General features: G+C 45.0%; 1 long non-coding RNA gene across 1 annotated transcript; it reads right to left on the reverse strand.

The window, feature by feature from the left end:
• Window positions 1-2,420: 2,420 nt before the first annotated feature.
• On the reverse strand, window positions 2,421-9,275 carry LOC147662571 (uncharacterized). Its single transcript, XR_015305544.1, has 2 exons — window positions 7,280-9,275; window positions 2,421-7,180 (listed from the first exon to the last, which is right to left on the reverse strand). It is a non-coding gene; the product is annotated as an uncharacterized LOC147662571 (long non-coding RNA).
• Window positions 9,276-10,484: the final 1,209 nt, after the last annotated feature.

Below are 10,484 nucleotides of genomic sequence, written 5' to 3' on the forward strand. Positions count from 1 at the left end.
TCGGCATCTCTGGCCCTACGGGCCTCCGCTATGAGTGCGAAAGCCTCACCCCTCAAAACTGTCTTAAACGCCTCCCATAGAGTCGCGGCCGACGCAACCGATCCCTCGTTTTCAGCAAAGTAGAGGTCGATGGCCTTGGCTAAGAGATTGCGAGTCTTGGGATTGCGGAAATACCACGGGTTAACAACCGCTGGTCGATCCGACATGGTAACGTCAAAGTCAAAAGAGACCCACAGCGGGGAGTGGTCAGAAATACCCCGCGCTAAAAAACGGGCCTCGGAAACGGCCGGCGCGTGTGCAGCCAATGTTAAACATAGTCTATCCTAGAAAGACTACCGTGGGCGCCGGAGTGGAAGGAAAAATGACGGAGCGTGGGATGCAGGAGCCGCCAGCTATCTACTAGGCCCATGGTTTCGAGGAAAGACGGCAGCCACAACTGGGAGCCTCGGAGGTCTCTAGGGGGATGGCGGTCCAAGGAGCCGGAGCAAACCGAGTTGAAGTCACCCCCCACTATCAACAAGCCAGCGGGCAAATTTAAAATGGCTCCACCAAGGTCCTGGAAAGTGCTAGATTGCAAGCCCGGGCGAACGTAAACTGAAAGTCAGTGCAAGGCACGCCCCTCCCATCGTCCCGCCACTGCGGCGTATCTCCCTCTCTCATCGATCACTGTGACGTCGACCTCAAACGGAAGGGACGCACGAACAAGAACTCCCGCCCCCCGAGACCCAGAAGAGAACCCCGAGTGGGCCACCATCTTGTACCCTTTACGATTGAGTGCTTTGCATGTGTTTCCAACCAGATGCGTCTCTTGTAGGAGAACGACATCAGGCATATGGCGTTTAATCAATTGAATCACGACCCCTCTCTTGATACGGTCACCCAACCCGTTAACATTCCAACTGAGGATTCGTAGCTTCTTACCCCCCATCAACGTGTCCCCAGCCCCCCCCAACCCCAACAAGCCTCAACCACAAATGAAATTGAACAGTGCGTACAGCCCATTGCCAAAGAGATAGAAAAAGAGAAAAATGAACAAACAAACAAACTTCCCCACCACCACCCCCCACCCTGCACCCCTGCATCAGACTAAAAAGCCCCCCCAACCAGCAGTGTGCCTGTCGCCCCATAAACTAGCCTACAAAAAGTCCCTATAGGAGTAAGGAATCTTCACAAACCCCTCCCGCCATCCTCCATGTGAGAAACAGGAAAAACTAGCAAAGACAGAATAGCATTGGTATTAGCAGTCACAGACAGCAGGGCACCAACCGCCACAAGTAGAACAACAGAGATCAGTCCTAGGGATCAATACCACCAGTTGCGCCTCCGGAATGTTCATCGTGTTCTTCCCGGCGTTGCGGCAAAGTGTCCAGCCAGTCACTTGCATTTTCGGCCACATTGAAAAACAGGGCACGGCTCTCATGCTCAATCCGAAGTTTAGCAGGGAACAGCATCGAGTATTTAAGGCCCATGTCTCTCAGGCGTCGTTTTACCCCTGCGAAGCTTTGACGTTGCCTCTGAACGGCCCTGGTGAAGTCCGGATAAAAGTGCACCTCAGAGTTCTGAAATTTGAGCGGCCCATGTCTCCTGGACGCTTGAAGGATCACATCCCGGTCTCTAAAGTTGAAGAGCCGGGCAATGATGGGTCTAGGCGCAACACCCGACTTCGGCGGGCCGCCCGGTACCCGATGGGCACGTGTAATGGCTGGATTTTCTGTTTAGATGGGATCAGCCCCCAGGGGCCCCTATGACCCAGCCAAAACGTACTCACCTTCCGTCCTCAGGACCACCTATCCAGGCACCTGGTACCTACCTGAGGATAGGGAACTCGCAATATACAAGCTCATATTATCAAAAACACCACTAAATCTATAGGGATACTAAGAATACTCACTGATTACTAGGGATATCCATACCCTACACTACACTTATTCACATCAGTTGGTCTCGCGGCCACCCTGACCCAGACCGTTCTACCCTAGGGCAGATCTGACACACAATCTGGTGCGTCTACACACGGGCCTGCAGAACCCAATGCTCCCTTTTACACGTCAGTGTCCCTCCTGACGCTCTCACTTAGTCTTATACCACAATCCGGTGGCTTTACACGGCAGTATCCCTCCTGCCGTTCTCATTAACGCCGCATGTCAAACGACGACCACATTCCTATGAACACCTATACATATATATATATATATTGGGATATTATCTCAGCTGTCTACTCAGGATGAAACTACAATGATGACTTTGGATATGGTTTCAGATTATTGTGTATTACCTGCTCTTGGCATCAAAGGTCCACTCACTCCCTATTTATGTGATCACCACTCACCTGATTGGGATTACTCATCCATTCATGCGCCTAGCAATTACCTAGAAGTGCCATTTACCTTTAGTGAACAAGAATAGGGACTACACGCCAGTTAGTTATAAACTGGGGACATTTATTACAGTAATATAAACATTTATGCAAATCTAACAAAGGCTATAGGTAGAACACACCGCTTGAAAGAGAAGGATTACACATAACAGGAACACTCCGCTGAAAGGGAAAAGATTAAGTGTAGCTAATGTGATGAAAACAATATCACCTGATTAGTGTGAAGTCTTGTTCTAGCTGTCATCTGGGTTCCTCTCTCGTCTGTGCCTTGGCTCATCTCATGCTCTCTCTCCTCTCCTGCACTCTTGGGTACACCTCTGCGCTGATCGCTCTGTCTCTGGACTCCTCTCCCCCGCTCTGACTGTCTCTCCACTTTGCGTCTTCACTCTTTAATGGTTCCTGCCGCTCTGATCACCGTTCATTCTACTATCTTAGTCGCTCTTTCTCTGCGCCAATGTCCAATCCCATCTGCTCCCATAGGTTAATCCACGAGCTCTCCTCTATCTCTTCTAAAAGGCATTACTTCAGACTCCAGCTATTCACACTTCCTCCTGATAAACAACTGCTTCTGACTGCTTCCTTCAGTTCCAGCTCACTATTCAACTCAGCTCTTCTCCAGATTGAACCCTCTCTCTCTCTCTGCCAACTCCACTCCACTGCTCTCCTCTCTGCTGGACTCTCTCCTCGACTGACTCCTCGACTCCCCTCTGCTTGACTGACTGACTCCGCCTCTGCACTTCACAAATATAGAATGCTGTTTCCTCATGGAAAGTTCCAGCCAGCAGCTTCTTCTCACCAATCCCATGCACCAGGCTCCTTGCGCTAGACGCTCCCACAGTGACCAGTCTGCTTGTTTCGTCTAGAGACTGAGCCCGGGAACAATTCCTGATTAGATTCAGCTCTGGCCGGTTCTCTCCGGTCCGCTTAGGGCGAACAACAGTTATAACTATAAACATTACTTTTGCCCTAAAAAGCCTCTCTGCTTCCATCAAGATGGAGTCTCTCTAGCTTTAGGCCTGAAAGGGGTGAAATGCTCCTTAGCTCTGTCAGAATACCTACATAAACCATACCAATGTGTCTAATATGTCAAAGCCAATAGGCAATAGACAGGTTAAAGTCAAGAATAAAGGCATATTAAGCAGCTATCCTCTTCTAGGTCTGGAAAAAGGGCTTAAAAGGGCCCACACAGGCTAAGAATACCTATACTAGATGCGAGCAAGAATAATGATCTATTATCACTGCTAAATAAAGCCAAAAACCCTGCCATTACACTCCACCCTTAGATCCTTATCATGCGAGCATCTTTATAAACAATAACATCTAAACAAACAAACATCAACACAATCTATCAACAAATCAAAACCTAAAAAACTCCCTAAAAACAATGACAACTCAAGAAAATTCCACCTGAAACTCAATTGTAGGGAATAGAAACCTAAAAACAAATCAAAGCACCCTTGACTCGAATGCTGAAACATATCTGAGATTGGATCTGATAACAACAGAAACTAACCAAAGCATCCTTAAACTAAATGTGCCTCAACTTCTAATGATAACTGGTGAAATCTAATGATGTAGGGACTTATGTGTTGAATAAAAACAGCAAGGGGCCTAAATGGGCCTACTTCGGACAACTTAAGGCTAAATAAGGCCTACCTACAGTTGTGAACTTAAAAACTAAATGTGTTTCAACTTCTAATGAGAAAACAAGAAAGGGCCTAAATGAGCCTTACGTACTATAGGCAACTTAAGCTAATGATGACTCATGAAACTATTGGTGTAGGTGCTAATATGTGAGATGAAAATAACAATAGGCCTAAATGAGGCCTACCTGCTGACATTAGTCAATTTAAGGTGAAATCTGAGAAATGAACATGACAAACTGTTGCAAGGTCTGGATAAACATTAACACATAATCATACTAAAAGACACACCACCCAGAACCATCTAAATTGTAAGGTAACCACCCTTTGATCAATTAAGGTGAAAATGCAAGAACAGTAAAAAAAAACTACAACCCCAGTCTACAAGATAACTAGTGTAACATCAATCTTAAATCACACAGTGGAGCACATGTGTGCGCCATCATTCAAAAAAGTCCTTCATGTGGAAAAACTATAATAGGTGACATATTTTTTTTTTTAAAGTGGGGCCTGATTGTACAAGGGATTATGAATCAAGTCCTTTTATAATCCTGTAACAAATAAAACATGTTTGGCTTTCATTTCTTTTTAAAAGTGGGGCCTGCTTGTCCAAGGGATTATTCAATGTCCAAATTCTTTTATAATACTGTTACAAATAAAACATTTTTTTTCTTGTTCTTTAAAAGTGGGGCCTGCTTGTAGTGATGTCAAAATTGCAGGCCAAGGAATTAATAACTTTGCTTTAAAAGTGGGGCCTGATTGTCCAAGCGATTATTTAATGTCCAAATTCTTCAGTGTAGGCCACCACCCTGCATCCTCGGTACTTCCTCCAATGTGGCCATCCATCACCCGGTCTGGTCTGGTCTGGTCTGGTCTGGTTCCATCATCCAAAACAATAAACTAAAATAATAACATGAAAATAAAAAGCTAAAACAAATAAAGGGAGTGGGCAGACGCACGCACGCACCCCAACTGCAGCAATCCTAGAAACCAGAGAAAAAGTATCATTATTCTTGTAAAATAAAATTTTCCATTTAAAAAGCACCCCGGGTGCCTTTCATTATTGAAAAGAAAATATCCTAATTAATTAAAACATTCAAAATTTAACTTTTAGTAACATTGAGTGGGGCCTAACATACCCTAATCCTAACTAAGCCAGTCTCACCCTTCTGGGCAAGAGCCATGCTACAGTGTGAAAAAAAAAAAATTTGAAATACTGCCAAATGATGACAGCATCAGCAGGGCACTGCAAGCCTCCCAATTTCCATGGTCAGAGTCTGAAGAGCCAGGCCACCCCGCCCTTAAATAAACAAGCCGTGCGCGGAAGAAAATTGAACTGTAGCCAATCATAACACACTGGGACGTGATCGAAACTTGCAGAATGAAGGGAAATTCATCTGCGCAGACCAGCTGGTCTGCCAAGGTCAAAAAACAAATTCCTTATGCCTGTTCTCATGGCCTGATTCTCAAACTAACGGAGGCTAATATTAATAAAAAAAAACAATTCTTTTACAGTGTATTGCCAATTAAAAAAAAACTCCAATTTTTTTTTTTAAAAAAAGACGTTTGTCCAACTAATTAAACTAAAGGCAAGACATTTAAAGGGGAAACTACCTTTGGCATACAATATTATACATGTTGCATTTGAGAAACGAATTAACATGGTCCATTTGTCAAAGAGAAATAATTTGTAAAACAACATATACATTTCAACATTGTATTTAAGTTCACATTTATAAAAACATACATTTTCATTTTACATTTGGGAAAATAATAATGTCACGTTTTAACTTTTTTCATTTAAAAGCACATGGTTGCCTCACACTAATTAAAAGCACATGTTACCACGCACTGTCGGGCAAGATTTATTATTCTAAACCTATTATTATTGCAACCATCACATTCCTGTCTAGATGGAAACCCCTCACAGAAATAATTAATGAAAACAGCTCGTAGCGTGCACTCTAACGGGCTATCTTTTTAACATTTCACTCATTTTAAAAGAACACAGCTTTCTCCGTAAGGTTGATTTATAACCACATCAATTCCAAGATGAACCCACACAAATTCGTAGACGCATTTCAAAAGGAATGTGAAATGAACAGAACCCTCCTCAAAACACAAGATGTTACCTTTCCGTCAAGAAACTGACAAAGCACGTAGGCTGACCAAGGAACCAAAAAAAAAAGTCAAAATCAAACCATCAAAAATCCTTAAAATAATTCACTGACTTTTATAGTCAGGTCAGATAACCATGCATGTTGACAGCATGTAAAAAATAAAGGCTGCCATCTCAATTCAAGATATTAACCCTTTGGCAGCTCAAATGGAAACATTTCCCAACGTCCATTTTTACATGGGAAAATCATTAGCACATTTCTTCACGTTTACAAATGACACGTACATATTTTCAAAAACGTTATCCCCAAGCACCCGAGAAAGATCCAGCTCTCTCCTGCCAAACGTAATGAGAACATGCCCTGTCCAAGCCATGACCACATGGCGCTATTCACAAGCCATATTTACAAGACAAGCCTTTCACAAACAACATTTCCAAGGCGCAATGCACAAGGAACACAACTGATTAACAAAAGAACATGCACCTCACAAACCACATTAATATGGCGCTATTCTAAAGCCATATTTACAAGACAGTAAACAAACTCAAAAAACGACACGCTTGTCACAAGGAATATATTCAAAGCACCATTCACAAGCAACACGACAGATCAACATGAGAACATGCACCTCATAAGGCACAATAATATGGCGCTATTCTAAAGCCATATTTACAAGGAGCTATATTCACAGAACTCCACAGATCATAGAACAATGAACACATTTTACATTGCACAGCATAAGCAGATGCAGCAAGCAATTGAATGGGCAATTTAAAAGCATTTTTTACACACATTTATACAATTGGACCATCACATAGATGTAACTGGCTTTCTCATGTAATGCCATCCTTCAACTCTGACAATTTAAACACCAAGATGAAAACCATTCCTTCCACCCTGAATAAACCAAATGCCATGATGTAATACAATCTCCTCACGCTGCAACTGTTCAAGCCAATAGGTCTAACAGGCTACATAAACTGCAACATTACGCCAGATGGAACTAGCGTGCAGGGCATTCCCTCAGAACACATGGGCAACTCTCTAAACACATGGCCAGGCACACAGGCTTCGTAAACTGTCCGACTACGCCAAAATGTAATTGGCGTTCATGGCACTCACTAACAACACATGGGAACCTCTCTAAACACATGGCCAGGCACACAGAGTTCGTAAACTGTCCGACTACGCCAAAATGTAATGGCTGGATTTTCTGTTTAGATGGGATCAGCCCCCAGGGGCCCCTATGACCCAGCCAAAACGTACTCACCTTCCGTCCTCAGGACCACCTATCCAGGCACCTGGTACCTACCTGAGGATAGGGAACTCGCAATATACAAGCTCATATTATCAAAAACACCACTAAATCTATAGGGATACTAAGAATACTCACTGATTACTAGGGATATCCATACCCTACACTACACTTATTCACATCAGTTGGTCTCGCGGCCACCCTGACCCAGACCGTTCTACCCTAGGGCAGATCTGACACACAATCTGGTGCGTCTACACACGGGCCTGCAGAACCCAATGCTCCCTTTTACACGTCAGTGTCCCTCCTGACGCTCTCACTTAGTCTTATACCACAATCCGGTGGCTTTACACGGCAGTATCCCTCCTGCCGTTCTCATTAACGCCGCATGTCAAACGACGACCACATTCCTATGAACACCTATACATATATATATATATTGGGATATTATCTCAGCTGTCTACTCAGGATGAAACTACAATGATGACTTTGGATATGGTTTCAGATTATTGTGTATTACCTGCTCTTGGCATCAAAGGTCCACTCACTCCCTATTTATGTGATCACCACTCACCTGATTGGGATTACTCATCCATTCATGCGCCTAGCAATTACCTAGAAGTGCCATTTACCTTTAGTGAACAAGAATAGGGACTACACGCCAGTTAGTTATAAACTGGGGACATTTATTACAGTAATATAAACATTTATGCAAATCTAACAAAGGCTATAGGTAGAACACACCGCTTGAAAGAGAAGGATTACACATAACAGGAACACTCCGCTGAAAGGGAAAAGATTAAGTGTAGCTAATGTGATGAAAACAATATCACCTGATTAGTGTGAAGTCTTGTTCTAGCTGTCATCTGGGTTCCTCTCTCGTCTGTGCCTTGGCTCATCTCATGCTCTCTCTCCTCTCCTGCACTCTTGGGTACACCTCTGCGCTGATCGCTCTGTCTCTGGACTCCTCTCCCCCGCTCTGACTGTCTCTCCACTTTGCGTCTTCACTCTTTAATGGTTCCTGCCGCTCTGATCACCGTTCATTCTACTATCTTAGTCGCTCTTTCTCTGCGCCAATGTCCAATCCCATCTGCTCCCATAGGTTAATCCACGAGCTCTCCTCTATCTCTTCTAAAAGGCATTACTTCAGACTCCAGCTATTCACACTTCCTCCTGATAAACAACTGCTTCTGACTGCTTCCTTCAGTTCCAGCTCACTATTCAACTCAGCTCTTCTCCAGATTGAACCCTCTCTCTCTCTCTGCCAACTCCACTCCACTGCTCTCCTCTCTGCTGGACTCTCTCCTCGACTGACTCCTCGACTCCCCTCTGCTTGACTGACTGACTCCGCCTCTGCACTTCACAAATATAGAATGCTGTTTCCTCATGGAAAGTTCCAGCCAGCAGCTTCTTCTCACCAATCCCATGCACCAGGCTCCTTGCGCTAGACGCTCCCACAGTGACCAGTCTGCTTGTTTCGTCTAGAGACTGAGCCCGGGAACAATTCCTGATTAGATTCAGCTCTGGCCGGTTCTCTCCGGTCCGCTTAGGGCGAACAACAGTTATAACTATAAACATTACTTTTGCCCTAAAAAGCCTCTCTGCTTCCATCAAGATGGAGTCTCTCTAGCTTTAGGCCTGAAAGGGGTGAAATGCTCCTTAGCTCTGTCAGAATACCTACATAAACCATACCAATGTGTCTAATATGTCAAAGCCAATAGGCAATAGACAGGTTAAAGTCAAGAATAAAGGCATATTAAGCAGCTATCCTCTTCTAGGTCTGGAAAAAGGGCTTAAAAGGGCCCACACAGGCTAAGAATACCTATACTAGATGCGAGCAAGAATAATGATCTATTATCACTGCTAAATAAAGCCAAAAACCCTGCCATTACAGCACGCTCCACAGAAAAGAAATTGCTCAGGCCAGAAGGTGCGAGATGCGTCTGCACCAAGTCCTCTACAAAAAGGTCCACTGCCGCCTCCTCCGCTCCCTCCGGTACACCAATAATACGGACATTCTGCCGCCTGGCACGTCCTACAAAGTCTTCCAGCCGTCTAGAAAATTGATCGTTGACCAGTCTCAGGGTCCGGACCTCCGTCTGCAGGTCCGAAACGTCGGTAGTGAGGCTGGAGGTCTTGAGATCGAGAGACTTCACCGATCATTAGTCTTCCCCAAGTCAGCCCTAATCAGGGTGAGATCCACGGCCAGAGTGTCCACCTTATGAGTCAGGGCCTCATGTTGTTTCTGCATTTCTGACCGAATGCCCGCGATGGCCCCCATAACGTCACTCAGAGTAGGCTCAGAGCCTTCAGGCGAGCCAGCACGTTGAAAGTCCTTAGATGAGGCCACCACCGTGGGTGATGTTCGCTGCTGGGCGTATCGATCAATTTTGTTCAGCTGCGTCTGAGTCGTCTTGCGAACACCTCTGTTCGACGTCCTGTCGGGGTCCCCTCTGCCAGCCATGATAGATCCAGGGAGAACAAAGGGCTACACCGCCCGACCAAGGAAGCAGATGTATAGAACAAAGGCAAAGTCAGTAAACACAGCAGGCCGATAGTAGGCAACTCCGCAGCCACAAGCACTTCGCCAGCAGGGATCACGAATATCCACTTCGCATTCCAATCATGCGGAGCGTCGGGACAAGCAGCAGCCACCCATGAGACAATGGCGCATCCCTGGCACGGAGTTCAGCTCGACGTAGTTTCGCCTAGGAACCACCGATTCGAAAGCGGAAAGCTGCTCCCGCGTCCGCGACCATTCACCAAGCAGAATCCACTAACGTGGATCAGGATAGTCAACAGGATATTTGCGGAGGATCAGAGGGTCCGCGGAGCTCCGAGCTTACGCGGCCATCTTGGTCGCCCACGAAGCTCCTCCTCCCTTGATTCATTTTTAATGCACCTCTGCGTCCCTTCAATATGCTTCTTCTGTGTATTACCTACTCTAAAGCTTATGTCTGTCTGTCTTAAAGCTCTTTTTTTGTAAAAATTTGATTCTCATACATCCCCTCTGATTGATCACACCTCAGTCACAAATGTACTGCAAAGAAACTGTAATGCAAGAAATAGTTTTATTTCGCATGCAAGAC

This window comes from Lissotriton vulgaris, unplaced genomic scaffold (genome assembly GCF_964263255.1).
Source record: "Lissotriton vulgaris unplaced genomic scaffold, aLisVul1.2 SCAFFOLD_8054, whole genome shotgun sequence".
NCBI lineage: Eukaryota > Metazoa > Chordata > Amphibia > Caudata > Salamandridae > Lissotriton > Lissotriton vulgaris.